Here is a 6,734-nt window from a genome sequence, read left to right on the forward strand (position 1 = left end):
GTAGACCCTCTTCGTCAGTCTCTGATGTATTTATTATTAAAAGACTTCTGGATTTGACTCCACTATTTACTTACAGCACGTCATCCTCACATCACGTTACACCACTGTAAGTGTTTTCTGTTTATTTACGGTTGTGAATTGCATGATGGGATGTTGATCTCTGCTCTGTCGACTTTACAGTTTAACAAAGTGATTTCTATTGACATTTTAGTCATTTAATATAGCGTATAATAAATAATATATAGAGAAATAAGGCTGTAAAATGGCAGAAAATGTACTGGCAGCTTATTACAAGGTTTTTGTTGTGTAACATTCAACACAAACCAAGACAATACATCACTTTACACTATTAAAAATGACAATAAAAGTCACTTTTTGCGAACTTTTCAAGGTTAAAAGTTGTCGGAAGAAAGATCAAGGTCCCATAATGCAATTCAAAAGCATAAATAAAGTAAAAATTAAAACATGAATCACAAAATATGGAAAACGTCTAATTTAGGGATATTTTTACAGTGACGCACTCAAATAAAGTTTCGAAAAAGAATTTCTCTAGCGATTTCTGGGTGAAAGCAGTGACTTGTATTTCATTGCAGACAATATGAACACAAAATATTTGATGTTTTGTCTGGTCAACTTCATTTCATTTGTAATTATACATCCTCTCATGTCATTCAGACCCGCAACACATTTCCGAAAAAAGGAGCAGTTTAGGGCTAGTAATCAGGTAAACTGGTTAAATAATAATGTAAAACAGGTGATGTACAACGTAACAAGGGGGCGGAGCCATGAGCTCACCCGCTCTGCGTTTGCAACAGAGTCTGACAGGCAGACTCAGAGAAGGAGAAAGAGGATCACCATTCAGTCGTACATGTACGACTCTGACACAGACCAAGCAGAGAGTACAAAATCATTTGTGTCTTTGTACAGTTTTACAGCCAACTGTGTGCTAGTTTCAAGTGCCGAGCTTGTACACAGAAACTAATAACCACGCACACTGAATTAACTTTGACTGAGGCACCGGATGCACCGCTCGAAGCCGCGACACGGCACACCAGAAACTCTCTGTAGCGTGGCAGACTCGAAGTGTCCCGAATCGTCGCGCCACGCATTTTTGAATTCTAAACATAGGTTTCTGCAGCGGTCCGCGGCGCCCAGCCGTCGACTTGAGTGTACCCTGATAGTAACCTATGTTTAGACTTCTAAAACGCATGCTAGTTAAGATCACAGGGAGCTTCTGGGATCGCGAGAAATGCAAACGGCTGAAGTATAATGTAGACTCAATGAGAAGTACACATGTTTGCAAACCTACCTAAAGATACAACCAATAATTCCGATTAGAGCGATAATGTGGAGAATATTGCTCTTGTGTTGAGCCCAATGAGCCTTGCATCTAAAAATAGAGCTAGCGTGTTCCTTTAGTGATATCGCTTCGACTCACGCTGAAAATGGCGGACGTGAATTAACAAACTGAGGATATGAGGACACGCCTGTCAATCAATATTGGTGGGCGGGGGGACCGCTCTCCTACGTAAAGTAGCGGTTGATCTGAAAACCGCTCCAATTGGTCCACCGTTTTTATGTTGTTAAATTGAAAAAAAAGCACTGGGTGTGCTTATATCACCCCAATATGACAGTCTATACACCATACATGCACATATGTCTGTCCAAACTGCTTGAAAATTAGTTTTTTTTTTTACCATAGGTGCCCTTTAAACAACAATAAGTAAAAGAATCAAATGTTTCCAATCATATTTAAGCATTCTGATTATTTTATTTTAATAATTTCTTCAGTTTAATGTCAATGAAACATTTGATGTTTAATCATGTCAGTTCAAGGAATATTAAAAGAAAACCTGCAATTCGGAAGCAAAGTTACTACAGTATGTTTTTCATGTGGTAAATGCTGCTCAACGTGAAGAATATTTGAATATAATCAAACCCTTTCCCACTATAAATAAAGCTTCTTCACATTCGTGCGAGCAGCAGCCTCCAAACGCAACAAACACAGAGAGAGTCTTGGTGAAATCCATACTTTTTTGAAGCTTCTTTCTGCCTGAGATCATTGGCTCGTCCTCGCTGTGACTCATAACGCTGGAGAATGATGAGGGATCTGCTCTGTTGTGTTGCTCAGGCTAACAATGTTTTGCTAGCTTGTCGTCCTTGGCTTTTGAGCTTAGCGTGTGACCTGATCACTGCCAATTACACAATCCGTGCTTACTAATTCAGCGTTGGTCAGAATCAGGATAATTATGGTTAACTAAAACCAGAACCATAAGAAATGTTTTGTTACTACCTGGAACTTTTTTTTTAAATAGTAGGTGTTTAGGTAACACTGTACTTGAAGAGGGTGTTCATAAGACTATCATGACACCTTTATACTCAGACATGACACATCATGAATATGATGGAGGTTTTATGACGACTGTCATCTGCTCAGTTATGTAAACGAAGTCCCTTTCACTCAGCAGCCATCTTTAAATGCTCCACGTGCATTTGGCCCTATCGTACACCCGGCGCAATAAGGTGCAGGTCATGTTTGGCAGGATTTGTTGCTATTTTCAGACCAGCGCCGCCCTAATTTTCCCGTTTTGCAACACATTGTTTAGATAGTTAATCCATTTGAGCCACTTTGTGGACTCGTGGGTGTGCCGGTCTAGAAAGGAGGTGTGTTAAAGGGAGCGTTGCTATTTTGAGGAACTGAAATAGACCGCGACATTGACCATCTAAAAGCAAATCTAAAGTCCAGCACAGAGCGCATTAGTAACGCGTACACATTGCTTAATACACACAGGATGTACAGCAATACACAAACATCTTTACAGATGAAAACAATTAAAGGATTAAAATGTTACAGAAATGATTATTTTCTACATCAATATAAATACCACATGCTTCATCTCGGGGGGCTTTTCCAGTTTATTTATGACAGTTTGTATTAGTATAATTGTTATTAATTATAGTATAGAAGTAATATTATTAGTATTATTATCAGTATTATTTATTATATGCATATTTATATTTGTTTTAATAAAAACATGTTAGGATTTGTCCACCTGTCAGGTTTTGGAGACGTCTGCATCGCCATATAGGGCATAAGAATAGGATGTGTGTTGGGATATAACTCAGTTTTTTGACCACTCTTCGTTATTATTGCTCATTTATTCATTTGCTGGAGATTAGAAACAAATCATTGCGCTTAAATGAAATTAAATATGTAGACCAGAGGTGTCCAAACTCAGGCCCGCGAGCCATCAGCGGCCTGCAATCAGTTTTGTGGCGGCCCAAGAGGCTTTTTATAAATATCAATAGAATCTGGCCCGCTATACAAAAGTGAACGTAATTCAATAAATAACCACCGGGTGTCGCTATTACATGCCTTCATTTATGCAGCAGTTCCTGTTATGAAGTAAAACGAACCGAAGCATAATTCGGGGCTCGACAGACTGCCCGACGGCCTGGGGCCAGCGTGCGAGACGCTCGGGGCGGCGTACAAACAAAAGTTGTCAATTGCGTGCAAATACAATCTTAGGGCGCTTTCACACATAGACGTTTGTTTCGGAATCGGTCTCGTTTGCCCCGTAAACGCGAGCAATCACACTCGCATCCGCGCCAAATCAATCGGTCCGAGATTGCCTGAATTAGATGGTCCAGCCTGATCTCACGAGAAAACGTAAGTATTTTACGTTTTGTCAGTTTAGTGGCTAATTCGTACAAATTCGTACGAGTTCATTCGTACGAAATTATCCGATTTTAAAAAGGAGGCGTGGCACCTAACCCCACCCCTAAACCCAACCGTCATTGGGGGATGAGCAAATCGTACTAAAACGTATGAATTAGATCGTACGAATTCATACCAATTAGCCACTAAATCAAAAAGTTACGAATTGTTGTGAGATTGTGTTGGATGGTCTCCGCTCGATTAAGCCGATCGATTGTAGTGAGAAAACAAAACAATGCAACGAACTAACGACCCAGGCTATATCACAGTGTATTATGATTGTGTGATAGCCGTATATACAACTATACGAAGAGAAAATGAGTAGGGCGGGATGTCATTCCTAATTTCGCAAGTCTAATGCGAAAAGTGAAAGCATGCTGCAATATTACCGACAGCTGTTTATCCGTTAGGAAAATTGACCGAAGTGACCATCGGATAATTTTTCGATATTTTAATCTTATATGTTGTGTTAGGCCTGTTGTTTTGTTCATTTCTGCACTGACAGCTTGAAAGAAAGATCTGATGCAGTCTCGGTTCATAATTTAAGCTTATAATGCAGAACTCTAGCCAATGTTTCTTAAATAGATTGATTAATTCAATAGATTGATAAATTTTTACAACACTTGACAACTGAAATGAGGCTCTGTATGAGACTATGTCTGTGGGTGTCAAAATTAAAGTGCACACTTTTGCTTCTAAAATATTTTATACACAACTGGTCAATATTTGGGGTCAGTATGATTGTTAAATATGTTAAAATAAGCTTCTCCTGCTCTAAAGGATTTAAGATCATATTAAAAATTACCTACAGAAGTAAACAACTGTCACTTTAGTTTCATTTCTAAACGTTCTAATCACACATAATTTGCAGAAACTCACATTTGGTCCGAGCTCCTCCCCCAGGAGAATCCTCAGTATACAGCGATTGATGATTGGCTCCTGTACTAGAAGACGGGGCTTTATTCATCATATTGACCGTTACACTTTCCCCCATTCAAAACTATACGAGTGACACGTCTTGTATGTTCTATAGTCTTTGGTTTAAATGGATTCATAAAAATGCAGCAAGAAGGTCGCTGGTTCGAGTCCCGACTGGATAATTTGGCATTTCTATGTGGAGAGTGCACGTTCTCCTCCTGTTGGTGTGAGCTTCCTCCGGGTGCTCCGGTTTCCCCCACAAGTCCAAACACATGCGCTATAGGGGAATTGGAGAAACTAAAATGGCCGTAGTGAATGGGTGTGAATGTGAGTGTATGGGTGTTTTCCAGTACTGGGTTGCGGCTGGAAGGGCATACGCTGTGTAAAACATGCTGGATAAGTTGGCGGTTCATTCCACTGTGACGCCCCTGATGAATAAAGGGACTAAGCTGAAGGAAAATGAATGTCTTTGTCATGACATCTTGACATAATTACAACACAACCTGTTTTTATCTTTGTCATGATAACCTGACCTTACCAAGACAATATAATTTGTCATAAATCAGTCATAAACATGATTGTTATTATATGAAGCCCATTATGATTGTGTCATGAATATTTTTGATCACTTTTTGAAGTGGACCAAAATTAATTTGTTGTTTAAATTTATCAAGTACAGTGCCAAATACAGTGTCACGAATATTTAATTATATTTTAAAGGGGACCTATTATGCAAAAGCCCTTTTATAAGGGGTTTAAACGCAGTTGTGTGGCAACAGTCTGTGAATATAGTCAGCCAAAATTACATAGCCAAAATTAATTTTAAAAATGTATATTCACGTTTGACAAAAACAGTCTGCAGAAACACTTTGACTGACATTCTCGATTTGTATGATGTCATCAGAGGGGGAAAGCCCCGCCCACTAGTGACCATCTCTCCCTCACTAGCATAGGACGCTAGTCTTGTTTTTGAATCTGCCACTATGCTGACACACAGGCATTTGTAGCTCCGCCCTCTTTTAAAAAGTGCACAATTTCATTTAAATTTAAAGCGACAGTCACCAAAACACCACAATTAGAATCAAAGCCAAAAAGGGGTCAGTTTCAAAGAGTTAGAAAACATAAATTGTGTGATATTTTGAGCTGAAACTTCACAAACACACTCAGAGATGTATTTTACATCTTGTAAAAAGGGGCTTAATAGGTCCTCTTTAAAATGTCATCTGCTCAGTTATGTTATTTTAAATACAAAGACGACATTGTTTGAGATTCTGACAACCTGACATTCTCAAAACAAAGTAACTTGTCAAAAATCTGTCATAAACATGATCGTCATAAGACTATTATAATTGTGCCATGAATAGTTTTGATAACTTTTTCCCATCCTAGTGTGTGTCTGTGTCTTAGTTTCACCTCTTACATGACACGACAAGCAGCATAAGAGAAGAAACCTTTATTAGATTGGTCTTCCAGCTCAGATTTAAATGAACAGTCTATACATTCGCATCCGTGTAGCGCAAGTGAGCTTTCTCTCGAGCAACAGTCCAGCTCGTGCTCTACAGTGGACAGAAAGCATGAGTGTTAATGAGACAGACGCATTAGGGAGCCACACAACTGCACACATAGGTGAAACATTCCTCGACACGTTTAGACGGTGTGTTAATAATAAATAAAAGCCACTCAAGTAACACAAAGAATTTTTAAAAAATGTGTCGCAATACTGAGATTGTGGAGTCGCTGCTCTGCTCCTCATTCAGACACACAAACCGGTTTTAATTGCTTTATTAAAGGGATAGTTCACCCAGAAATGAAGATGTTGTCATTATTTACTCATCCTCCGCTTGTTCCAAACTGGTTTCTTTCTTCTTGTTGAACACAAAGGAAGATTTTCTGAAGAATGCTGAAAAAACAACCACTGACTGGTGTAGTATTTTTATATACGCATTTTTTTTTCAACATTCTTCAGAATATCTTCTTTTGTGTTCAACAGAAATTCATTAAAAACTATTTGTGTGAGAGAAAATGTTGATTCTTGGGTGAACTGTCCCTTTAAATGCTAACATAATGGATCTGCAAGCTTCCATGCTCAGTAAAAACA

The 6,734-nt window shown here is 38.8% G+C and overlaps 1 protein-coding gene across 1 annotated transcript in view; it reads right to left on the reverse strand.

Moving 5' to 3' along the window:
• Window positions 1–6,074: 6,074 nt before the first annotated feature.
• Window positions 6,075–6,734, reverse strand: part of vps39 (VPS39 subunit of HOPS complex) — a 28,760-nt gene continuing 28,100 nt past the window's right edge. The window contains exon 17 of the mRNA XM_056477195.1: window positions 6,075–6,734. This exon is cut by the window's right edge and continues 1,166 nt beyond it. The gene's annotated coding sequence lies outside the window, so the exon portion shown is untranslated.

This window comes from Danio aesculapii, chromosome 17 (genome assembly GCF_903798145.1).
Source record: "Danio aesculapii chromosome 17, fDanAes4.1, whole genome shotgun sequence".
NCBI lineage: Eukaryota > Metazoa > Chordata > Actinopteri > Cypriniformes > Danionidae > Danio > Danio aesculapii.